The sequence below is a fragment of the Bactrocera neohumeralis genome, chromosome 3 (genome assembly GCF_024586455.1).
Source record: "Bactrocera neohumeralis isolate Rockhampton chromosome 3, APGP_CSIRO_Bneo_wtdbg2-racon-allhic-juicebox.fasta_v2, whole genome shotgun sequence".
Classification (NCBI taxonomy): Eukaryota; Metazoa; Arthropoda; class Insecta; order Diptera; family Tephritidae; genus Bactrocera; species Bactrocera neohumeralis.
Genome location: NC_065920.1, coordinates 23,283,480 through 23,311,170, shown reverse-complemented (window position 1 = coordinate 23,311,170; position 27,691 = coordinate 23,283,480). Strand labels below are relative to the sequence as shown.

General features: G+C 39.8%; 1 long non-coding RNA gene across 2 annotated transcripts in view; it reads right to left on the bottom strand.

Moving 5' to 3' along the window:
- Nucleotides 1-27,691, bottom strand: part of LOC126751946 (uncharacterized) — a 142,421-nt gene that overhangs the window by 77,202 nt on the left and 37,528 nt on the right. For both annotated transcript variants that reach the window (XR_007665949.1, XR_007665948.1), the window contains exon 2: nt 298-341. This is a non-coding gene — a long non-coding RNA (uncharacterized LOC126751946). The remainder of the gene's footprint in view (nt 1-297; nt 342-27,691) is intronic.

Sequence of the window (27,691 nt, the reverse complement as noted above, 5' to 3'; positions counted from 1 at the left end):
TTGAGCGGTGACTACGCAAGTAAAAAAGAGGAAGAAGAAGATGAAATTTTGTCCCATAGGTCTCTACTTCTATACTTCAAACATAATAACGATGTTAACTTATAATGTATATATTTTATCCCAAACATTGATGGATATATTCATTAACATATCAAAAGTATCTTTACTCCATGAAGGGAATCCTAGAGGATCAATCGTATTTTCGTATGAGGCAGTTAGTCGGCAGAGAAGTAAAGTCATGTGGATTTTAATCATGATTAGGTGGAATCTTACTAGAACTATGTACATATCACTTACCTTTAGATCAAACTAAAGCGGTCCATGATTTTAAATCGCTGGAGCTGAAAGTAAAAGAAAAACAAAGGTACTTATAAACGAATAGGCAACAAAATTATTTCAGAAAAGATTTAAGCTAGATTATAGATATCTCTCAAAACGTGCCTCAGTTCAGGTCTTTTTATAGAAATTTCTACAAGTGTAACAATAGTAAGAGACATCTAACAAAGCTTTTAACATTTTTTCCAACTACTAATAATGACAGGCAAGAAATATTGATATAGTTAAATAGCAACGCCAATTGGACGGCAAAAAATTTTATCAAAAACTGCCAGCATTCCTTTCGCTAGAATGAGAACTCTTCCATGCCTGAGAGCCCTAACGCTCGATGAGGTAGAAGTAGCTAGTTTTATGAAATAAAGTACATATGTAGGGCAGGTCTACAAAGCGCGAAGCTCAAGTGGACTCAGACATATTACGTTAAGTGTACACCACGATAGTCATACCACTTGTCACATATGAAGCGGCATCGTGACCGTCAAGACTCTTACTCACATCTGTTGAGTAACAGCTAACGACAGTCCCATTCCCATACCAGCCGGGTATGCCACGTGCACTTGCCTAACCGCTGAATTGCTAGGCTATTTTAGTTCTGCAGTCATCTGTCGCATTTTTCACTGGGCATTGTAAGCTCAAGAGGCATCTATTTAATATGTAGGTCTAGCCTGGTGTGTAGACTGCCGTTTCTGCGACATGGAGTCGGAAACTGCCGGGCACCTGGTGCTAGACTGCAGAGCTGTCTGCAGACGCAGGATTAAAGAATATGTATCCGAATACCGGATCACATCGCCTGAACAGCATCTAGCAGTATACTGAAATTTATCAATGTGCTGGGTCTGTGTGAGTCGTTATGGCAGAGGATATGACACTTTGGACCTTAAGTCGCAATTGCCCAAAAAATACTATCCATTAATCAATTATTATCTATCCATCTAGCCCTGCTGTCATCAGGACATGGCAAGAACAGAAGCAAAATATCGTTGGAGAGAGCCTACCATTCGCGCATTACGAAAAGAATTTGCTATGAAAATGGTTTTGCAGTCCCAATGAGCAGCAAAAGTGAATGGCAGGACTCATTTTCCGAGAAGTACCTTCGTAGGAGTACAAGGCAATGGTATATACGAGTATACGACTTGAAAACTGCGGATGGAATTGGAGCTGACATAATAACATCTTACGAACATGGATTTCTGTGCATAGATGCATCAATGGGAATGAGCTTACCGATCTCCGGGCGAAAAAAGCTACGGCTTCAACTTCGACAGGAGTCCCTTATGTGACGAAAAAGCAGAGATAGCACAGCAAATACTACTGGATTACCCAGCAGTCGCAAGAAGAAGGAATCAGACTATCAAGCAACTAAATTCGGTTAGAGGAGGCATTACAATGCTCAACCCAGACGTTTTACAAAGCTTCTTTGATTTGAATAGGTTGAACGAAATGATATGATAACAGAAAAGGATACAATGAACCACAGATCGCAATGGATTCCTCAACTTTCAATCTAACCATCTGAATAAATTTCAGGATTCCCAAACTGAAGACCTCCTACGAATAAGTAATAATAAGAATGCTTTGCTTTATCGTCACAAGACGACTAAACATATGTTGAAAGTAGTCTGCTAACTTATAACCGAGTAATAATTTTTAGTCGCAAATACAGGCGTCATTGCTTTTCTCGCCTTTATCTGTATGAAAGTCATATATGCCCCTGCGGTATCGAAATATTTAAATATTTACATCCATTCATAATACAATAACTGCAGGGACGCTTAGGGGCTTACCGCTCATGTTGAAGCAACAACAAATTTATGCGAAACCCCGGCGAGCGCTGCTTTAGAACTCGTTGCGCTAAAAATCAAGGCAATCATTCATAATCAAGGCGCCTACTTCATTCGCACCTAAAACTCCGTGGTCGTTGTATATTCTCCCTGCGACCACTCATCTTTAAACCCGCAATCTTCACAACTTTTGAAGTTTTAATTATCGGTTTCATGTGTCACATGATGCCAGTGGCGACACCAACGAGTGCAAGCGGCCGCAGCATAAAGTTACTTGGCGGATAGTGGGGGCATATGGCACGCGCCCCTAAAACAAATCGGCATTATGCGCTTGATGAAAGATGCAACGAGTGTTGGTATTGTTGTGAAATGGAGCGGCAATTGTTTGGCGGTCGGCTGTCGGTTCGTTTGTCATCGCTGCTTTTCGCACTTAAGCTCGGTCGGCGCTGTGTGACGTTTTAATTGTCCACGCGTCTCATAAACCAGTCAGTTAATTGGCGACAAAATGCAATTTGAGTGGCGCTACATTTCCATTAAAGAGCCCCAATAAAGTTCGTATAAAGTTACTAGGACGGCTATAAAGTTCTTCAGCTGCATTGCGGCATATTTCTTCCGCGCACACACGTACATATGTATTTACTTGGGTAAAGTTCGGTTTTATCGCTGGAGTTTGTCAGTAAAGATGCTGAGATAGTTTTGTTGTGTACTCAAGTTGTCAAAAGAGACTTGCCGCTTTAGGATGATGTTAAATTTTAGGTTAACATTTTTTTTCCCATCTTCGCTAACTAGTAGTAACTACATACTGCTTTTTTAAGACAAGTTTTTGAGGTATCTTTTATGTACTTCTTCTTCAACTCTCCTGAATCCGTGAGGTTTTTACACACACAAAATCGCATTGTATATGCTATAGTGGAGATTTAACCGTTGCCTTGGACAATGAGGCATACCAAATTCCGTCAATACAAAAGTTTTCCAAACAAGGACTAGATTAAATCGGATTGTATAACGGCTATATGCTATAGTGGTCCGATATCAACGGTTCCGACAAATGAGCAGCTTCTTGGGGATAAGAGGAAATGTGCAAAATTTCAGATAGATATCTCTAAAACTGAGGGACTGCTTCGTGAATATATGGACCAACGAACAGACAGATGTGGTTACTCCACCTGCCACTAATTGCCAAACTGAAAGAGCAGTGGAAAGCTCACCAACAATCAGCTGCAAGGTTGCTGTCGTGTGAGGTGAATTTTCCACAAAAACCTTCGGGCTCGATAAACTGTTTATCTTCAAGAGAAAGTTTCAAGTCACACTAAATGAGGGTTGATGGTGCAGAGACAGGCGAATCAACAGCGGGACTTTCAACAGCTACGCGGACGGATGAGAAATAATTGATGAAGTGTGCACCAGGTTCCATTCCGCGGAGCTAAATCTCAGTCGACCCTTCAAGCTGCCGTAATACTGCAGTTCTTCCAGGCAGAAGTCTTTGCGGTCAGGAAAGCTGCTCTTGATAGAATCACATTGCTTTAGAGAATGTTCTTAGAAGAGGCAGCAGATACCCCTAAGGGATTCCGGGAAAAGAAATAACATATGAGATGTGCCATTCGCTTGGCTACCGAACCTGTTCCGGAAATACGCAAGGCGCTTAAAACGATACAAATTGAAATTTCCGAAAAGGGCCTTAGGAGCATGTGGATCGCCAAGATCACGTACAAAGGAGCGGAAGGAAAAAACTCCAGCTTCTATTTAAATGTTCTCGACTGTAGGACGCTTGTTGGCCTAGTCGTAGGTCACACATTACATCACATGCGAGCCTTATGGTCATAACTAACAATGACAAATGTAGAAAGTGCAGGGAAGTAGCATAATAGTGACGCTTAAACACCACCTTCGCTTCAGTTCGGCTTTACATAGAACTCGGTTAAGATATCTTGAAGGTTCGCAGTTCAACGGACTGGATATCAGAATTAGATAGCAAGTATTCATTAAGCTACACAAAATTGCGGTGATTGCACATACTGGTAACGGACATCTATTCGTAGATAGACAGACGACTGGCGGACTTTATTTTCCACCTAACCCATCTACGTGGACATGGGTGCTTTAGAAGCTACCCGTACAGATGCCAGCACGTCATTAGTCCGAATTGTACGACATATTCAAAATGCTTTGAAGCCTGTTAGCATGTATTCTTTTATTGGACTCGCTTTTTAAGTACAAGGGAAAGACTTCAAACTATATTTGGTGGTAGTTTTACGGTGTGACGACATGTGTCATGTCTATCATGTGACAGTCCACTGAGAACTGGAAAGCTGTCAGCGAAGCGGCAGCCACAATCATGACAAAACTGAGACATATAGAGCAGATTAGACGTCGGGCAGACGTCGGGCCATAGATGATTTAAATGTCTTTTCACTCCCACTAATACTTAATTAGGCGATTTCGTGGGAGAGTCCGGAGTTGGCAGTAGACTAGGCATAGCGGATTGAGGTTCCGAACTCCGGCTTTTGCTGTTTACTCCTATTTTAAAAACGAAAAACGCATGACAATGCACGGTCCTATGTGGCAAGACCGGTTATAAACTATTTGGAAAAGAACGGTCAGCAAGCTTTGCTTCGCCGTCTTATAGCTCAGACCTTGCGCTTTCTGACCATAAGTCTTTCCGGTCGATACAGAACGGCCTAACTGGAATGCGGTTCATATAAAACAGTTTAAAAAAAATTGATTTGATTCATTCTTCGCCAAGCCGGCGCAGTTCGTTTGGGATGGAATCCTCAAATTGCCAGAAAGATGGGAAATTGTTACAGCTTCGGACGAGCAATAACTTGAATAATACTGTAAAAAACCGAATGAGTATAGTTATACAATTTCATTGGGTATCAACCAAACCCTAGACGATAGAAATAAAATAACTCACAAATTTTCGAAAGACTTTTTACAACAAACTTCTACTTCAACCCATCCAAACACTAACCACTCAAGCCAAGCGCACTGAAACAATACTTTAAACGTTTCGAGAACACTCCAAGTTTCCACAAATGATGGCTGCTAAAATATGGTTGGACAATGGGAGGAAAACACAAAGGCACAATATGCGAAGCCATTATGATGTTGGCACCCATTTTGTGCGCCAAAGGAAAGCTACAAAAGCGCCAACACAAACATACCGTTAAGGAGTTGCAAGTTTGACTATAAAAGGTGGATACTTGAAGCAGAAAAGGCAGAAAATTGTGCACAAAACTACATACTAACAATGCAATAGCAACAACTACAATGGGAAACCCGACCAAAACAAACACAGTTCGCCAGGAAACCACGCAACCAAACAAGCAAAGCAATCGGACCGGCGCAAGGAGCAAGTCAACGCTAGACTAGAGCAACAGTGGCGCCACAGTTGGCAAGATGGCTATAAGCAACACACACACATACACATACAACTCGATACGAAAATACACACGCTGCACTCAACAAACCTGTAACAATCATAAATACTGGGTTATAAGCCTGTAAGCAGGGTGTTGGCAGTGTGGGGCGGGGATGCGCAGAAAGAATGAAAGCAAAACCAAGTGTCCTTTGGGACAATACTGGAGCGCAGCTGGAGTATGGCAGCGAGCAATTTGATGGCTGGCATGGCGTGGATTGCAGCTTAAGGTGTTGGAAGCTGCAAGGGGCCACCCCCCTTTTGGGGAGTGTACGTCGTTGTGAATCTGAGCTGGCGCAGACAACTTTTTTGCGCTTTTACTCCGGTTCGGACACACATATGTACATACACATGTAGCTTATGGTCCGAGTTGGAGTTGGAGTTGAAGTGTTGGATGTTGAGCACAAAATGGTGTGTGTTGGCAAAAGCCACAGTTGAAATCAGCAGCAGCCAACAGCCAAGTTTCAAGTGTCTACTAACTCTAAAGAGAAACACAGTTCAATACATACATACGCACATACATTGATATACAAGTATGTGGACGATTTGCTGGCGTGTGAAGACGCGTTTTATGCTCGACAACTTGGACGCTGCTGTAATAAATGTTGTACATTTAGTGTTGTTGTGGTACAGCAAAGAGAATTGTTGTTTGGAACTCCAGATGTGTACGTAGGGTTGTTTGTATTAATATTTTTGTTGTCGCAGCTGCAAGCGGAAGCATTGGGATTTATGAGGTTGTAGATTCGGTTTCGCAAAAAAAAAGTAAATACTAAGAGTAGCTTATGCTTCATGTGCTGGGTGGCGAGAAATATTGAATCAAAAGTCTGGCTGCACAAAAGAAATCGAATTGAAATATAGCAAATGTATTTATTTATATGAGATTGGTAGACTTTTTAAAAATAAATATAAATCTTTTTTGGCCTTTAATTCCTTCAGCGACTTCTACTCGACGTTGTTTTTGCAAAAGATTCAGGAATTATGGTATTTACACGAATTTTACCCAAAACTTTAACCAAAACTTTAACCAAAACTTTAACCAAAACTTTAACCAAAACTTTAACCAAAACCAAAACTTTAACCAAAACTTTAACCAAAACTTTAACCAAAACTTTAACCAAAACTTTAACCAAAACTTTAACCAAAACTTTAACCAAAACTATAACCAAAACTTTAACCAAAACTTTAACCAAAACTTTAACCAAAACTTTAACCAAAACTTTAACCAAAACTTTAACCAAAACTTTAACCAAAACTTTAACCAAAACTTTAACCGAAACTTTAACCAAAACTTTAACCAAAACTTTAACCAAAACTTTAACCAAAACTTTAACCGAAACTTTAACCAAAACTTTAACCAAAACTTTAACCAAAACTTTAACCAAAACTTTAACCAAAACTTTAACCAAAACTATAACCAAAACTTAACCAAAACCTTAACCAAAACTTTAACCAAAGATCTTGAGCCGATTCATAAAAGTTGTTGAAGTCCTCTTGCATCTCTCTAATGCCAACTGTATTTTTAACTTTGTCGATGTTATCTTCATTAACGGAGACAGCTTTTCCTCCATTAACAACTGATTTTGCCTACAGGTGCTACTTTGGGGTCGGTAGACAATTGAGCAGTAAATTCCTCTCTCGATGTACGAAAATTAGGTATCTGATCATTCCCAACCTATTATGCGGGACAGTAACATAAAAAGGCGAGCTAAAGTGAGAAGGGGATCACTACGTAAAAACGCTCCAATGAAAAGGTAATAACAGCCTCGGATGAGAGACTCTCCTTTTGATGACGACCACGGCAAACGCATTAAGGATTGCAATTTAAGGGCATGCGTCTGGAATGGCCGGTCCCTTAATTGGAAAAGTACCGCTGCCGCTGGTTGATGGCCGCGTAAGAGTAAAGGCTGACATCACCTCCATCCAAGAATTGCGATGGACGCGACAAGGACTTAGACGAGTAGGTCCTTGTGGCATTTACTACTGTGGCCATATAAATAAACGCAAATTTGGGGTGGGATTTGTGGTGGGAGAGAAACTCCGTCGCCAAGTCCTGGTATTCACCCCGGTGGATGAACGTCTAGCCACAATCCACATCAAAGCGATGTTCTTCATCGTATCGCTGTTTTTTCTTCATGACCCGACGAAAGAAAAGGACGATGTGACCAAAGATATCTTCTATCGAACGCTTGGAGCGCACCTATGAGAGCTGCTTCCGCCACGATGTCAAAAATGTTCTTGGCGACTTTAACGCCAGGGTGGGCAAAGAAGGTATTTTGGCACAACGGTTGGTGAATTTAGCCTTCATACATGTCTAAATATCGCCAAATGTGTGGACGCTGATTTTATATTATTTACTTATAGCCATCTGCGTGAGATATGAATATCGAATAAGATAGAACAACGAACTGTGTGAGCTCTATAAAAGACACAACGAATGCGATGGTAAGATCAGTGTCGTTCGCGTGGAAGATGATGTTCCAGTGAAAAGCTCTTTCGATCCGAAACCCATGGGTGGACAACGAAACCAAGAGCGCACACGACTCCAATGTAAAGATCAAATGTCTAGTGCCTGTCTGCACTGCGAATGTAAAGGATAAATACAACTAGCGAAATTTTGTGTTATCGGCCTTGCTTCTCTAGTCTAACGGTTGTGGTATTTCCTAATATGCATATACTTGGAGACTTGTAGTATGGCTGGGGGGTTGGCGTGGTTCTACCTTGCAAAAAGTACTGACAAACGTCGGTTACCGTATTGTTTGCAGAATGGCGTCAATGATCTATGGTCAAAATTGTCGGAATCACAATCGGGATGGATGTCAATCAATTCGAAGTACAATCACGACATTTTGTCATACCTTTTAAGCACTTATGAAACCGTGAATTGATCTCCAATCCATACCTTTAATATATTCATCATCTCTGGTACTCTACGGAATTCAACAAGATTGGATCAAGTGTGTTGATTAAGAGCTTTCTCAATAGATTTAATCATCTTCCATTCTGCATCAGTTATCAGGTTCAAAATCATGGGCTTAAAAAAAGAGGAAGCACGATTGGTTCCAAAATCACATAATTTTTTCGAAGAACAGCGTCGCATAACGTCTGTACTTTCCGACTACCCGAATGTCAAGAAACGTATTATTACTGGCGTTGACTTTTGAATTTATGCTTACGACTCGGAAATAGACGATAAATCGGTCGAATATCGTGGCAAAGGTGAGTCGAAGCCCAAAAAACCACGTCAAAGCAGGTCAAAAATCAAGGTTATGTTGACAGTATTCTGCGATTATCGAAGTGTTGTGCAGTCCAAATTCCTTCTATCCAGCCAAATTGTACACAAGGAATACAGTTTGTGTGCTATGCGTCATTTGCGCGAAGCTAGTCGTAAAAAGGGGCCGGAATTATGGGCCGACAACTCTTGGGTTTTGCACCAGTTTCTTCAACTATTTCAGGGATTGGAAAAGATAGTGTGACAAGAGTATTGAAAACAAGGGGGATGATTACTTTGAGGGGAACGAGATAGATTTGGGAGAATAAATTTTAAAATTATGAACAACGTCTTACTATTTTTGCTTTCGCTATAACCGAGGAACATGTGTAGAAGTTCACGCAAGTGAGGAAAGAATTCACTTGGGAGTGGCCAGAAACGATTCTTTTACACATCAAGCAGCTGAACTTTCTTTATATTATATTATATTTTTCTTCGAAGGCGAGCTAAAGTGAGAAGGCGAAACTTTCCCTACTCTCTTCAGTGAAGAGCTATAACCAGCCTCGGATGAGAGACCCCCCTTTCGATGACGACCATGGCCTCGCTATAACCAAAAGTTTGGTTCGACCTTCAGCGAAATATTCAGCTCACCACAAGTGTTACGCGTAAACTTGATGGAACTCGCAGGTTCACATTTAACAAACAAAATATTTAAATAAAATTAAACGAAATCTAAAAATAGCAACAAGTTTTGCAAAATATATATAAATTGAAAGTGGCCGCCTGAATTGCGGCTAATTTGTGTTCTAATGCGCTTTGGCGTCTTTGATATACATAATTTTGACACAATTGGATTTTATAAAAAATAAAATGTCAAATTTATTGACACATCAGCTGTCCACGGGCCACTCAATGGCCGTAAGCGAAAGCCTTCGGTTGCGGCGCTTGAACCCATGGAATGCAGTAGTCGGTTGGCCGATGGGACTTTCCGCCAAAGCCTCGATTAACACACGCTCTTTTGGTTTTGCTTTTGTTACTGCTTTTTTCATTGCTTTGTTGTTGTTTTTATTTTTTTTTTTTTTTTTTATTTTACTTTTGCTCTTGTTATTATTTTTGTTTTAATTTAAGTCCACAACTGGTGGCTTTGTTGAGCGGCTAGTGGCTCATAGACATTGTTACCATAGTTGGTATGCTAGGCTGCCGCCCTCCGCAACGCGTCCGTCCGCGGCTCGTCAACGTGCGATAAGCAAATGTACGGTTTCACTTTCTTATCGTTCCAATTATTTGAATTTGCCTCGTAATTTGTCATAAATTCGCAAATTTATTTGTTCATGTCATCAGTTGCAACCAGTTTGCAATTTTGCTTTTCTTCACGCGTCCACCATTCACCGTCCACCGTCCACCGTTTACCGTGTTTACCAACAATACAACAGTTACGCGAAGCTCGTCGGTTGTTGTTGCCATTGCCCATGCTGTTGTTGTTGCTGCTGCTGTTTGCGGTCTTTCAATTATGCTTATCAACCGCTTGAGCAGCTCATAAAGTATCTGAGTTATTAACGACTAATTTATTTGGTTCACGATAGCGAATTCGCAACTTATCAACGCGTGGGGATTTTTTGTTTGCCCCCACTTTGTGGTGTTTCTTCTCATTCTTGCATGTTGTTGTTGTTGTCCCGGCTACTGCTTTGTGTTTAATTTAATGCGGCAAAATCAGAGCAACTTGCTGTTGTTAGCTATTATAATCGGTGAATTAGCTGAAAAACAAATGGGTCCAGAGTGGTTTCATGCATAATTCAACGTTCGCGTATACCTTAACCCGTGAATGGCGAGATATTTGAGTAATTTGACGAACTCGTATATAGTGCTCGAGGTTTAACGAGTTGAACTAGAGGAGTTACGAAATTCCAGCACAAAATATTTCATCAAAAATTAAATAGGTACTGTAGAACTCATTTAAAAATTTTCTGTAGATATTTTTTAAGAGGAAAATTTCAAAATAAATTTATCTTTTATTATCAATATACATACGCAAAACTGACTTTTTACTGTGCATTAAACCAAGCTAATTTTTCGAGAAATAACACATAATGGCTTCGAATTCGAACACAGACATTGGATGGATTTGCGGAATTCGGAATTTTGGCTCCTAACTTCGAAAAACGAGCAAATTACTTTTTACTTAGGACTCAATCCTAAGACGCTACTAAAAATATATTAAAGCAAGCTGCATCGCTGGACCACCCCTCTATGTGAACTTGGTAGGAATAATATTTATAACCAAGTCGAAAGTCTGATCAGAAGCATCAAGAAAACTCTCCAATAATGTGCATAGTAACTGAAAGGTTGCTCTACAAACAAAATTTTTTGGTGTAAAGTTGAAAAAGATTACTTGGAAAGTGTCTGCTCCTATTGAATAAGATAGTACTGACACAGAAATATGATTGAAATAACCAAAACCCTGAAACTTATGTTATTAAATAATCTAGTTATTTAAGTTTTCCCGGAACCTTCAAATGGTATTTAGATGATATACTATAAATGATCATTCTGAGAGATTTATAATTAGAAAATGTTACGTCATAGGACGGAGTTGGTGCGTGGATATACTTTCCATAGTTTGTGTCTAAGTGGATTGGGAAGCATTGGAGAGTGCCGCCAGGAACAAGCGACTTCACTTCTATTGGGTGCCAGGCAACAAAGGAATCGATTTCAATGAGATAGTGGACGAGATTACCAAGAGTGATGTGCGGTTGTCGTCCGATAAAGTGACCGACATTGGTAAACCAAAGCATTGTCTTCATAACGATCTGAACAAAAGTATGATAAAAAAGGTTAAAATGATTGATTTATTAGTATTCAAAACTGCAAAAGTCATGTGTAAAGCGGTATATCAAAGTTTCTGTTTACTTTTGATAGAAGAGATTGTAAGAACATGATCGGTTCGAGATGACTGCAGGAAATGTCAAGAACAAAACACCAGGGAAACAATGGCGCATCCCTTGTGCACTTGTCCCATCGCACATCGTTCTCCAATTGCAAGTTCTCGTGCGCTTTTGCCATTTTATGGTCTTCACTGAAGAACTGAAGCCAGTGGACCATTTTCAACGTTGTAGATTTGCTGATTTTGCGTTGGAACAACTGGGAAATGATAACGATTTAAAAAAAAAGAAATCTTCACTGATGAGGCTCACTTTCAGCTGAACGGTGCGGTAAATTGCACAAAACTCGATTCTGGTGCAAAGAAAATCCACAAATCGTTCATGAACGATCATTATAGTACATTCTCCTAAGTTGACAGTTGTGGTATGGTGGAACCATCGGCTTGTACTTATTTCGAAATGCAGTTGGTGACACGGTTACTGCAAAGGGAGAGCAGTGTAGATCGATGATAACCAACATTTTTTATTGCCGCAATTGGAAGAAATTGATCTTGGCAACAGCTGGTTCCAACAAGACGTGAATACGTGCCACACAGCATTGTTCACATTGTTTATTGCCCGAGCTTTCGATAAACTTGGTTTAAAGAACTCATTTATCTGCTGGATGCTTGGTTCCACTTCTCTTACTTGTGTTATGTCCTTAAGATTCTTCTTAAAAATTTTAAGGTTCCACATAACATTATTAAGACAGTTTTTTCATAACAGAAATATAGAAGAAGGTTTGCCACTACCCGTGAGATGACTGGTATTATAAAATAATAATTTTGGTCGTGGAGAGAAATTGGGATTACAACCAAGACCTAGTGCTCATTTCCTAACACCATATCACCTCGTTAAATATGAACACAAGCAAAGAGAAAATATGCCTTATTTTACAGTTTTTCTTCGCCGTAAAAACAAGTAAGAAGGCAAAAAAATTGTACCATTAGCACAAGGCCACACCGGACCGATCGATAGTGACCTGCAAAAGCTTCAGGAATTTAGTTGAGAAGTTCTTATGCATCCACCACATAATGCGCACATGACACCAAGTGATTCTTGGAATCAGCATTAAAACCAACAACAACGATAGCCTCGAAATCCAACGCAGAATTACCCTTGCCAACAGGTGCTACTTTACAGAGGTATGGACGATGACAATACCTGATGAGTCGACGTTACGAGTTTTCGAAAGTAAGGCAACGCAACGGCGAATACCGCAGTCGATGGAATGATGAGCTATACGAGATAAATGACGACATTGATGTAGTTCAGCGATTTAAGAGACAGCGGCTTCGCTGGCTAGGTCATGTCGTCCGAATAGATGAAAACACTCCACTCTGAAAGTATTCGACGCAGTGCCCGGCGGTGGAGGCAGAGGAAAAGAAAAACCTCTACTACGTTTGAGAGTTTAGGTTGAGAAGGACCTGGCAATACTTGAAATCTCTAAACAAAGAAGAAGTAGAACTTTCAATTTAGGGCAACAGTAATGGATTTCATTTTACTAGACCGTAGTACTGTTTTTTATAACTTTATACATATACGTATGCATGTAAAGTATTCACAATATATATACAACATAGGTATATAAAGGTCCTGCCACCAATATTATTGCACCACAACAAATACGATTCATTCTACAACAACAAAATAGAGCAGATCTTAAGCAGAATTTACATTGCTGCCAACACATTTGAGAACGTCTTAACACTTTCAGCATTTCTAAAGCAAAATATTTATACACATGTTAAGTACTATTGCTTTCCGGGCCATCACGCTGCTACTTTATGTGTGTAAAGTTGTCATAAACACATTAACAACAACAAAACCAAAGACATTTAGTTGCTTATGCGTTTTGTTGCAAGGCTTTGTAGCACAATTGCTGGCGGTGCACTTACTACAGCATTACTAGCGTCGCGGCGGCACTTCCGTCACACACACACACACATACTCACTTCCACTACTCACACTTACAGATGTGTGTGCATTGGCGGTGAACAAACAAGCTCATAATTCGCACGAAAAACATGATTAATGCAAATGCTTACAGGTTGCCACAATATTTAGCCATTCCGGCGGTGAATGTGTATGTGTTGGTGCAACGGTACTTTTGTTTGCTTGACAGCCGTGTGTGTTGCAAGTGCAATTTCCACACTTCATCTGCATTTGCGCCGGTGATAAGAGACACTTAGGCGCTTTGTGTGTTTTCACTCAATTTACAATTAAAAGCCGAGCCAAGAATGCCTCAAATGAAATGCGATGAAATGAAGTGAGTTGTAATGTTTGTTATCTTTGCTAAGCGCAAAGTGTTGACAATTTTAGTTTGCCTACATTTGTGTATGTGTGTGTGTTTGCAATTTTAATGGATGCATAAATATCAAAGGAAATCTAAATTAATGTTTGTTTATTGAAATTGTTTTCCTTTCTTTAAGAAATTTTGATTTATTGTTGCTGTAAAATAATGTGAAGCCTGGTAGTTGGAGCAGAAGTCAGTTTCTATTTGCATTGGTAGTTGTGTCGGGCCTTTTGGCTCGAACGCACCTATTCTCAGCGACTTATATAAATGATCGTGATTTCAGCAACATGTTGGGGCAACATAGATTACACATCTAAGGACTACTTGAGAACAGTTTAAGAAATTGAAATATACACATACATGAAAAAACAGGTGCATTTTGTATAGCCTAAAAGGGTATAAAAAAGCTTTATCTTGATTGTGATCGGTCATATATGCTATTTTGAACCGGTCAAAACAATTTTTTCGGAGATTGTAACGAAACTTGAAGTTATGATCTATGTCAAATTTCGTGACTATACCTAGTCAAATCAAAGAGTTGTCCATACAGTCGACAGTCAGCCGGACTGCACAAGATGAACCCACTCCAAAGCGTGGAAAACCGCAACAGTCAGCTAGCAAGGTTAAGGCGTTTGTACTTTGGGATGCGCATGGAATTTACTACCTTAAAAAAGGAAGAACAACTGTTATATAGCATTATTGGAGCATTTGAAGAACGATATCGCCCAAAAGCGGCCGCTTTTGAAGAAATGGAAAGTTCACCAAGCCAATCTATCGTGTCACACGTCAGTGAAAACGATGGCAAAAATTCGGGAATTGTTCTTCGAATTGCTACCGCTTCCACCGTGTGCTTCATAACTGCCCCCCTGCGAGTATTTCCTGGTCACAGATCTCAAAAGAACGCTTGCTAGGAAGAAATTTTCTTCGGACGAAGAGTTGATCGCGAAACTGAGACTTATTTTGAAGCAAAAGACAAATCGTACTACAACAAGTAAGGAAGAACTAAGTTCGGGTGTCACCGAACATTTTATACTCTCGCATGATAAAGTGATAATCGAGATTTCATTATCCGTCATTTACATATTTTTCAAATACCGTATTTGTGTAAAGTTTTATTCCGCTATCATCATTGGTTCCTAATGTTTATACTCGTATTATAGAGAAAAGGCATCAGATGGAATTCAAAATAGCGTTATATTGGAAGAAGGCGTGGTTATGAACCGATTTCACCCATATTTCGTACATGTCATCAGGGTGTTAAGAAAATATTATATACCGAATTTCATTGAAATCGGTCTAGTAGTTCCTGAGATATGGTTTTTGGTCCATAAGTGGGCGAGGCCACGCCCATTTTCAATTTTTAAAAAAGCCTGGGTGCAGCTTCCTTCTGCAATTTCTTCCGTAAAATTTAGTGTTTCTGACGTTTTTTGTTAGTCGGTTAACGCACTTTTAGTGATTTTCAACATAACCTTTGTATGGGAGGTGAGCGTGGTTATTATCCGATTTCTTCCATTTTTGAACTGTATATGGGAATGCCTAAAGAAAACGACTCTATAGAATTTAGTTGACATAGCTATAGTAGTTTCCGAGAAATGTACAAAAAACTTAGTAGGGGGCGGGGCCACGCCCACTTTTCCAAAAAAAATTACGTCCAAATATGCCCCTCCCTAATGCGATCCTTTGTGCCAAATTTCATTTTAATATCTTTATTTATGGCTTAGTTATGACACTTTATAGGTTTTCGGTTTTCGCCATTTTGTGGGAGTGGCAGTTGGCCGATTTTGCCCATCTTCGAACTTAACCTTCTTATGGAGCCAAGGAATACGTGTACCAAGTTTCATCATGATATATCAATTTTTACTCAAGTTAAAGCTTGCACGGACGGACGGACAGACAGACATCCGGATTTCAACTCTACTCGTCTCCCTGATCACTTTGGTATATATAATCCTAAATCTGACTCTTTTAGTTTTAGGACTTACAAACAACCGTTATGTGCACAAAACTATAATACTCTCCTTAGCAACTTTGTTGCGAGAGTATAAAAATGGTATCGAAAAGTTGTAGGGATGCTATACTCAGTGTATCTCCCTTGAAGTGATGAATAAAAACAAACGAATTTTGCCAAAAAAATGTGTTTTACTATAGTAGACTGGAGACTTTCCAATTGACTTGTTATCATTATATGCCTGAAGGCGACACACGCCCGCAGGATGGAGTTCACAGATCAAGAAGACTGCAGGAAATGTCTAAAATTCCCGGACATCAGGAAAACAGTTAAACTTTTTTTTCGGAGTTGTAGTTCTGTTTGTAGCATTTTCCAAGTCTGTTTGCCAAAAGCTTCAATTAACTCCGAACGGGTTTCTGTAAGCAACCAAAAGTGAATTTTTCGATTCTTTCATGCTTGTTTTAGTTGAGCAAAGAACTTTCAACAAATTTTGTTTTCGGAACGAATATTCTTGTACGAACACTTTGAAAACGTTTCAGCAGATCTAAGCTAATGAAATAATGACACCAAAACGGTTTTAAAGTGTTATAACGACTTCAAACAGGGTGGAGAACGCGCTAAAGACGCAACGAGCACTGGATGACACCAACCTCCAAAGAGGAGGGCAAAGATTTGTCATTCGAAAATCGTCGATTGACGATTTGAGATCTCGATAAAAGTGTTGGAATATACTTTGGCTGACACAAAATACATTTGAGGAATGTTTTGTATCTAAACGGGGACAATTTTCGATTGATGCCAATATCACGATAATGCAGCATGGCATACTAAATAGATACTTCGGTACTTTTTTGCTAAACCACGACTTATATCGGTCCGCAACCATCGTTTTCGCCTGATTTGACGCCGTCCGACTTCCAGTTATTCAGCAAACTCAAAAGGCTAAAGGGTAGACGCCGTTTTTATGCGACGGAGGAGATAAAACCCAAATCGAAGCAGGTCTTGAAGCCTACACCGGAAAAAGTCTATTCTGACTGTTTCGAGAACTAGAAAATAAAAGTGCCTTCTATCGGACGGGGACTACTTTGAAGAAGATGATACTTATTTGCAGAATAACCAAAGGAATTGCATTTTATAAACAAATACACCATACTTTTTGTGCACAGTAGTACGTTGTAAAGGGTGATCTATTTCGAGGTACCCAACTTCTTTAAAGAAAAAACGCAAAAACTTCAAATTCAATGGGAAATGTTTATTAACTTTCGAAAGAACATTCCTCGGTAACTGATATCATTTTTTGTTCCAAGGTCTAAATCGAAGCGGGATTTTTTGCATAGACCTTAGACTTTACATAACTCCACAGGAAAAAATCTAAAGGTGTGCTATCACACGATCTTGGTGGCCAATTGACCGGTCCAAAATGTGAAATTATCTGCTCCCCGAAGTGTTCGCTCAATAAATTCATTGATTATTGCGCTATTTGGGAAGTGGCGCCTTCTTGTTGAAACCAAATGTTGCCGAGATCACCAGCTTCAATTTCAGGCATTAAATAGTCAGTTATCATGGCACGATAATGGTCGCTATAGACAGTTACGTTCTCATCGACATCATTTTTGAGGAAATATAAGCCGATGATTCCACCGGCTCACAAACCACACCAAATCGTTTTTTTTCTGATTGAAATGCCGCTCTTGAATTTTTTCAGGTTGCTCTTCGTCCCAAATGCGGCAATTTTGCTTATTTACATAACCATTTAGCCGGAAATGCGCCTCATCGCTGGTCAAAATTTGGCTCGAGAGCGTCGAATCTTCTCGAAACTTTTCAAAAGCCCATAGAGCGAAGCGATGTTGCTTGGGAAAGTCGAGCAGCTTCAGTTCTATTCGGTCGAAGGTTATTGAAATAAGTACCTCTACTTGGATCACCCCGTTATATGTACTATATATATAGTATGTACGTAAATCTGTGTGCGTAAAGAATATCTCCAGTCGTATGATATTTTCATTACGAGCGGATATCCATTAAGGTTAGATTTTTATTTTGCGCTACAGCATTTGCAAAGGCATCCGGTGTGCCGCGAATTTTATGCATTCAATAAACCATAGGCGCTGCACAATACGACAAACGCACACACACAAACACACATGCAAGCGCTGGGTGCAGCTTCCGTGCGGCAAGGCAGTAGAGGGTGTAGGATAGCAAAATTGATATCGGGCGCTGCGGCGACATACACATACACACACTTATGATATATGTACATAACGGCATGTATGCAGTGAGGCTTAAAAGCTCTTTGCGCCGAGTAGCCAATGCGATTTACATGGCTTTTGCGCTCGCGTTCAGCCATTCGCGCGGGTATGGGTGCGAGCGTGTGTGTGTATGTGTGTGAGACAATGCGATTTCGCCATTTCTACACATTTTTCATTGTACATTGCTTGCATGTGTATGTGTGTGCGTGTGTGTGGCGATTTTCCAATACCGCGCGGCATTAGCGCAGTGTTGTTGCAACTTTAATGGCGACGCGCAGCAGCAGCTTTTTGTTATTGTAATGGCGCTTGGCTCGGTTTTGTGCCATTATTCGTTATATACGCTGGCTTTAGCAGCGTTAGCCGCCTGCCCAGCGGTGGCCAAAGGCATATGAATATTTTAATGCATTCTCATATTTTTTACAACACCACCAACAAGCCGTGCATGCATCCACACATACAAACAAACATACATGTATGTATATGCATGTAAATATTTGATATACCAATATGTGTGTATATGTGCCAATTGCTGCTCTTTTTCCGCCACTGTATTGTGCAACTGCCGCCCAGCACCGCAAAACCGCAAAAAGCCAGCAAAGAGGCAGGAAAAGCGACCGACAAAGCGCGCTTAAAAGCTAGAAATTCTCAACAAGCGCCATGGCACTTTTATCAAGCATACTCACACACACACACACATGCACAACAGTGCGCTTATAAATATTTGACTGTCAACAATGCATTGGCATACTTCGGCGCGCGCCTCCAATCCCCTCGCGACCTCACATTTATTCATGTTCAATACAAAAGCATCGAACTCTGACTGAATCCCGTATTATTGTGTGGCGCTTACAAGTCAATCCCTGCCGCCACCGCTCCAACTGCAGCGGCAGCGTTGAGCTCGGGCTATGCAATTGCCGTTAACCTGCTTCCATAAATGGGCAGGCCCATAGTCTAGTGACTTTTGCCCATAGCTGCAAACTAAGAAAGCCGATTGGCAGCTTACACACATTTTTACTTGTTATCGGGACGAATAAAGGACGTGCACAAAATGTCCACATACATAATTCAGTGTTCGTATGTAACAACAATGCGATTCATATGTGATTTCTGCACAAGTTTTTGCTGGAATTTTACATTATAGTGTGGCAACAGCAACAATCTACCAAATTTTTAATATTTAATGAGCAAAATTCGAGTAAACCTTGTCAAGTTGATAAATCAAGGCCGTTCGAAAAGTTTGACCCAAACTTTACACCCGGTGCTAAGAAGCCATTGGGTTGCTGTATAATTAACAAAATGTTCCGTTGATCTAACAATGTGGATAGAGGATGGAGTCATGTGTAGAACTTCACGCAAGTAAGGAAAGTTCTCTGGGCGCCATTCACTTTGGGAGTGTCCAGAAACGATTATTTTACATATGGCTCAAGCAGCTCACGACTTCTGATCTAAAACCAAGTATCCGCTGGGTAGTTAAAGAACATCCGTTTAAAGGAGATTTAAAATGAGGAGACGAACCATCTCTGACCAGGTTTGTGCGCTGGGTTTGGGACCGGCCACGTAGCAAACGCTGCCAATGAAAAGGAAACTACTTCCTCGGACGAGAGACCCCTTTTTGACGACGACCATGGCAAACGCTATAAAAATTTACGCAGGTAAGAACAAGGTTCGACCGAATACACCGCGTTCAGCACGCAACTTTTTTTCCAAAGAAATTTAGCAGTCTTAGTCTGAGAGTGTACACGCAACATCATCAGACCGTGGAAAGACGTCATTCACAGACCGTGGAAAGTCTCGAACGGACGTACATATAAAGACTTGGCGCATTTTACGTCGAGATCTTTAATTGAAAGCATATAAAAGCTTGTGCAAAAACTGAACCGCTCGATCTTCTCAAGCGACATCGCTTTGCTCTATGGGCTCCCGAAAAGTTCCAAGAAGATTCGACATTTTCCAGCCAAATTTTGTTGAGCGATAAGATCCATTACAGGCTCAATGGGTATATAGACAAGCAAAATTGCCCCAATTGGGACGAAGGGCAACCTGAAGAGATTCAAGATCTGTCATTTCATCCAGATGTGTGTTTATTGGGCCGGTAGAATCGTCGGTCCATATTTCTTCAAAACTGATGCCGGTGACGCCGGCGACCGTTATCGCGCCATGAAAGCTGTCTGATGCCTGAAAATGAAGCTCGTGATCTCGGCGACATTTGGTTTTAACGGGATGGCTTCACTTCCCACACATCGCATCAATCAATAAATAAATTGAGAGAACACTTTGGTGTTTTGGTCACCAAGATCGTATATCTTTAGACTTTTCTCCTTTTGGGAGTCTATGCGGACAATTCTGCTTCAATTCAGGCCTTCGCTCGAACGAGTTATCGAAAATTGGACTCAACGGATGGACCATATAAGGCGTAGCCTCGGCCAACATTTGAAAGAGATAATAGTTAAAAAATAAATGCCACACATTGCTCTTTCTAATAATAATAAACATTCCCCATTAAATTTGAAGTTTCGGTTTTTTTTCTTTAAAAAGAAGTAGGAAACCTCGACATGTGGTTTTTTGACTCGGCATTGTTTGAGCCTGCTTTGAAGAAGAAAAAAGAACTCGACAAAAGCGTAAACGCAAGACTAGCTACTAAAAACGTGAAAGATGTGTATAGGCCTGATACTTTTATAGCCAATCACGCGCAATTTCGTTTTTATTGGTCTCGTTTCGGTAATTTTGATATCAAAGCACGCTCTGGAATATCGCTTATCATAAACATTGATAAAAACTAAGCAAAGAAAAAACGAACACACCGAATAACTATTCCCAAAACGTATTTTTGTAGCGGATAGTTATTGGTGGCGAAAGACGTTTGCTTATGACAAGGTCAAGTGAAAATGATCGTGTACGAATCGCGGTCTGCCGGAGATTGACGGTCAGAAAGGTTTAGCTATGTATGGTATTTGGTAGGATTTTGCAGGGAATCAAAGGAGACCAAACTCTTAACTCCAACTTGTACTGTCTATAATAGCAACGCCTGAAGGTAGAAAGAAGCGGCCAGCTGTGGCCAATAGGAGAGGAATTGGGTTTCATCATAACAATTTTAGGTTACACACATCGGTAAAAAGCCGCCAGAATCTTCGGTTGATTAAAAGATCTTTGTCTATGTTGAATGATTTCGCCTCAAGAAAAGCTGATGAAAATCGACTGCCCATTTTTTTGCCGATATAGGCGAGATATTCCATGAGAGAGACCTTTTGAAAATTATCGGACAAAACGGTTCATATTTAACATAAATCTGATCGATCTAACTATTCGAAATTATGTAAACCTTCTAGCTAATACCAAAATAATTAGTTTATTTTTCTAGATCCTATATTATACTTTAGATCGGCCAGAAATACTCTTGAAAAGTGAGGCAGCAGTGCAAAGTGTCACCAGAAGCAGGCCAGGTCACAAAGGCATCGAAAGCAATGAGATAGTGGACGACGTTGCAAAAGTGTGGTGTAGGGCTGACACCTGAAAACACGATCCACCTTGGAAAACACATGCATTGTCTATACGACGAACTGGACAGGAGCATGGTAATGAAAAACAAAACACAATGGAAAGAGATGTCTGGGCACAAAACTGCAAAAGTCATGTGTAAAACGGTAGAGACACTGGAAGAGCTATCGATAGTGAGACCACAGGATCTATTCTTATTCGCGTTCGAAGTCAATGACCTCAACTTTAAGAGCGCTACGTCCAATTTATGGTCGTCATAGTCGTCCTGTCAGCTCAACAATTGAGCGTCTAGTGGAATAATTTCAGTCCACAGCAACAGTACAAAATGCTCCCGTGCCAGTGAGACAAAGAAGTGCCCATAGTGTTGAGAATATTGCTGCTGCTAGCGCATCAATTGAGGAAGACCCAAATCAGTCTACCACACGTCGTTCTCAAGCGATGGACATCTCTGTGACTGAAGCCACTTGACCACCAGAATCGTCGCATGTTCATGAATTGGGTTAAGCAACAACTTGAAAATCTTCCGGATTTTCAAAGAGAAATCAACTTCAACGATGGGGCTCATTTCTGGCTAAATGGCTGCAATCCACACGTACTCCATGAGTCATCATTGCAACCCGAAAAATTACGGTTTGATGCGTTTTATGGTTCGGCGGCATCATTGGACCGTACTTTTTTCGTGATGATCAAGTTTGACATGCTTCTGTGAATGAGAATCTCTACAGCTCAATAATAACCAAATATTTTTGGCCCGAATTGGATGATATGGACTTGGACAATATGTGGTTCCAACAGAACGGCGCCACAAGCCACACAGCGAATGTCACAAACGATTTGTTGAAAACCAAGTTTGGCGAACACGAAATGGCCCCGTCGAACTAATGAAATTATTCTATATCTTTAACTGATCCCATATGACGAGATTACGGATTTACGGTTAACTTTATGATATATTTTCGGTTATTAAGCTAATCTTAGGAATATTATATTATGAAAATTAAACGATAGACAATTTTTGGCGTAAATTAATCAGATTAAAAAAATAAAAAATGGCGTAATCGGTTCATAATTAACGTCCGAACTTAGCACTCCACCACTTTCTTTATTTAATGACATCGAAATACCCGCACGAAGTGATGAATTGAAGTGATTCAACGCCGAAGTAATTGCACTCAGTATTCGCTTAATGAACTTGGTCAGAAAGTGTTAACTTTAATTACTCTCCGGTGAATTCGTCGAACGTGTAAAACAAATATTTGCTTTCTTTTGTAACAACAAACAATTAACAACAAACAGTTAAAACAAAGAACCAGCAGCTTCTGGTGTAAACGAAAATAATTCCGCGAACTTTAGCACTCCCCCTAAAATGAACTTCAATACATGATTACATACAGACACATGTATGTATATATGTACATATATGTATGTATACTCACATAATCGCATATAAATATATACATATAATTTCAAATATGTGACTTATGCAGGTGTCACATCAAGTGCTTTGTCGCTGCAGAATTCGGATGCGGGAGGGGGGTTAATGTGAAAAATTGCGTCCGGCATTTAACACACGTTTTGTTGAAATTTTAACAACTGCTATAACAACAACAAAGTCAACAGCTGTGCTGCCAGTTGGGAGTACAACAGCACAATGTGTAATATTGGATACAAATACATACTGACATACAGGCATTTATCTTTTATTTATACAAAAAATCAAAACTAAAAACAATAACAACAAGAAAAAACATTAACCTTATTTAAACCTAAGATATAATACCCTTCACAGTTGCATTTCGTTGGGGCATAAAATAGTGTAAAAGATCTTTACCTTGATTTTGATCGTTCAGTTTGTATGGCAGCTATATGATATAGTGATCCGATCTGAACAGTCTTTTAGGATATTGCATTATTGCTTTAAATAATAGTCCGAGCCAAATTTCTTGAAGATATCTCGTCACATGAAAAAGTTTTCCATACAAAGACTTAATTTGGAACGTTCAGTTTGTATGGCAGCTATATGCTATAGAAATCCGATCTGAACAATTTCTTCGGGGAATGTGTAAAATCTTTTGGTAATAATTCATGACAAATTTCGTAAAGATATCTTCTCAAATAAAATAGTTTTCCATACAAAGACTTAATTTTGGAACGTTCAGTTTGTAGGACAGCTATATGCTATATAAATCCGATCTGAACAATTTCTTCGGAGAATCTGTAAAATCTTCAGATAATAATCTGTGACAAATTTCGTAAAGATATCTCATCAAATCGAAAAGTTTTTCATACAAGAACTTTATACCGATTATTCAGTTTGTATGGCAGCTATAGAATATAGGGGCCCGATATGGGTCGATTGCAAAAAATCAGCAGCTTATTGAGGAAAAACGGATGTGTGCTTAATTTTAGAGCGATATCTCGAAAACTGAGGGTCTAGTTCGCGTATATACAGGCAGATGGACAGACAGATGAAAATGTCTAAATCGACTCTGCTCGTCACGCTGATCATTCATACTTATATATATTTTATAAGCGTTCCGGCTTTTCTTTCTAAATGTTGCAAATTTCATGGAAAATTTACTATACCCTGTGCATGGTATAAATACAATGACAATTACAACAACAACCACCTGACAATGCGCAACTGACCAGCGCCGCTGGCGACGGCGACACGCTTACAAAATATACGAAATCGCGATTATACTCTCTTCTCATTTAGCTGACACGCTTTAGTTGTTTTTGCTTTTTGTGTTATTGTTTTTTTTGCTGTTGTTATTATTATGCGTTTTGTTGTTGTTTTTATAATTTGCATACGAACTCATCACGTAGGTGTAAAATAACAATTAGGCGACTGTAAAATTTGCTTAAAAACTTTTAAAAAGTGTTTAGTGCCCGCGGGGCAAACACACGAACCGCAACTGAAGAATAACAATAACAACAACAACAATATGCCATATCGAAATGACAAAGGCAATGTCACAAATTGACAGTTCAATATAGAATAGCCAGCAGCTGTCAAGTGGACATGTAAACATTAGCATTATAACCAACAACAACAACAATAAGTTGGTAATAAAATTGTCTTTTAATAAGACAGAAATATTTGCAACATTATTTGTTAGACGACAACGCTTAGCGAAAAATTCGCTAGCTTTCTTGTAGCAATTCGATTATAGAGTTAGATCTAGAGTCCAAAAATCACTGTTCGGTTAAGAAGTTATATAGAAAATCCATGAATCCACGGCTATGAGTCGAATCTGTCATACACTATGTGTCTCCGGTTAATATCGATAGGAAAATAATGATTTTCACCACCATGTTTGACCAGGAAGGGAGTCGTTTCCACGACAGTCGGGTTAAAGTAACCCGAACGAACCCGAATTATTATCCGGAATTCGGTTGTTTCTAATTTTTAGAACCAGTTCATTATCGAACAAACACACAGTTCGGGATTGAAGAATGCTACTAAATTGAGTTTCGTTCCTTAATTTAGGAAAGGAATTGGGTTTATTTCAGACATTAAGATGTTACAAATAGCAATGGTGAAAATATTAGCAAGTTAAAGATATTTTTCTCAAAAATTATAAAATTTAACCAATGACCAGATTTTCCACCAGAGATCTCTGCGATCGGTTAAATTCGCAGGAAGGTCCTTGATTTTTTTCACAATATCGTGCATACTGCGAAAATAATTTTCGACCAGATGTACTGGTAAATACCATCACTCTCAATACAGTCCAGAACTGGGCACCGCAAGCGGGTCTGTAGTTGAATCAGGAAAAAAACGGATCTTTTTGTGTTCACAGGAAAGCACAAAATTTCCCTATGGAGGTTCAATTCTATAAATGGGACACAACTCTCTCGCAAAGACCGCACCAAGTACATTAGGGTAGTCTTGGACAGCAAACTGCTGTGGAAGAAAAAGTGAATAAAGCCAGCAATGCTTTAAATGCGTGTAATCAAATGCTCGACACAACCTGGGAGCTCTCTCATGCACTGGTACTACACAGCTATTGTTAGACCAATTCTGCTCTACGGTGCAGTAGTATGGTGGGCAAGCGTACGGAAGTCCACCTACCGGAACCCAATGGAAAGGGTTCAGAGGATCGCTGCACTGTACATAACAGGAGGTTTAAGAAAGACTCCAACGGTGGCCCTTGAACTGGTACTAAACTTGCCACCTACAGACCTCTATGCTGAAACCAGCGCAGCAAAACCGGCGGGACGGCTACTAGCTGCAGGAGATTTTACATATAGAATTTTAGGGCATCGCTTGGTCGGTAATGGCGGTTCTGCACACACCGACTACATGACCCCAATTTTCAACTGGGAAGGAAGGTTTAAAGTAAACAAGGAAAAAGATGCCTGGCGTAAAGGTATGTTAGCTACGCGCTCGGATGGCTCGAAAGTGGAGGATGGAGTTGCTGCCGCAATATACTTGTACTGTACAGAGTTAAGCATAAGACGACCTTTTATGTTTCCGGACCACTGCAGTAAATTTCAAGCTGAGGTCTTTGCTTTTGCGAAAGCCGCGGAGCTGTTCTTTAATGTACCTGTAGGTAAATCCAGAGTCAACATCTACGTAGACAGCCAACAGCAATCAAGGCAGTAACCTCGTATCGCATATCGGCCAGAAGTGTGTTGGGAAGCAGGGCAGCAGTGGAAAGTGTTGCCAGAAGCAGGCCAGGCCACAAAAGTATCGAGGGCAATGAAATAGTGAACGAGGTTGCCATTGTCTATATGGATAGAAGTAAGGTAAAGAAAATCAAAACCTGATGGATCGAGCTCCCTGAGTACTAAGTTGCGAAAGTCATGTGCAAAATTTTAGATAGGAAGTACACAAAATTGCTATTGGAACTTGATAGAAGGGACTGTAGGAACATGATGGGAATACTAACTGGCTACTGTCTGATGACGACACACTCTCGCAGGATGGGGCTGACAGATGGAGAAGACTGCAGGAAATATCTAGAGCAGGGCGCTAAGGAAATAATGTAGAATCTCTTGTGCACTTGTCCCGCATTGGCAATACTACGCAATAAACATCTGGGATTCCCCAGATTCTCTGGAGGAGGTATCGATAGTGATACCGCAGAGTCTGCTAAAATTCGCATCAAGCGCGGCATCCTAAATGATGAATACTCCTCAGAGGACTTAGTAAAAGAACTCCATCTGGTATTGCAAAGGACCAAACCTGCTCTATGTGTAGCTTATTGGCCTGTCAGATTAACCTAATCTAACCTACTGGTAAGTACGGATCTATTCAGGTTTCGGAAATACCTTCGCAGGAACGGTTTATACTTTAAGAACTCCATCTGTAAATGGACAGAAAGATTATCATTTTACTCGAAAATATTCAACTGTTGGGGTTCTGCAGAATCTCTATTTTTTGTCTTGACACGGGATCTTTAGACAACATCTGATGAGTTTACTGCTTAAAATAAAATTTTTCTGCATAAATTTATTTATTTGATGAGCCACTTTACGACGACATTTTGACTTCGTATTAAAAGATAGCGGCTACCCTGGCTAGATCGTGTTCAGTGAAGTTAAAACAAGAAAATATCGAAAAAATATGATCCTATTGTGGATTTATTTATGAGAATAGGTCCGAGTATGTTGTTTCTAAAACGTGCTTTTTTAATCCCAAGTGATCTCTCAACAGAATTTCAATTATCTTCTATGTTTCGGTGAAGAAAAGACTGGAACGCCTTTTAGTAAATTCGGCTATAACCGTTTTTAAGATGTCAACAATTTTTAAAGGAAAAAATAATTCTGCTTTGAATTCTTTAAAAAACTGCCTATATATCATATAATACACCGCCTTTTAAATGGAGTACAGCATGTGATCAAATTGAAAATTTGGAGCCAAATATTTCAATTATGACGAAGATTATCTTATAACTAAGGGAAATACTTTTTCCCTAATTGAGCCCAATAATAAAGCACAAAATTAGTCACATTTATTGTATATACATACTTAATTTAGATATTTCATCTTTACCGATCTCGGTGCCTTGGATTCGACCAGTCATCCTTTAACGT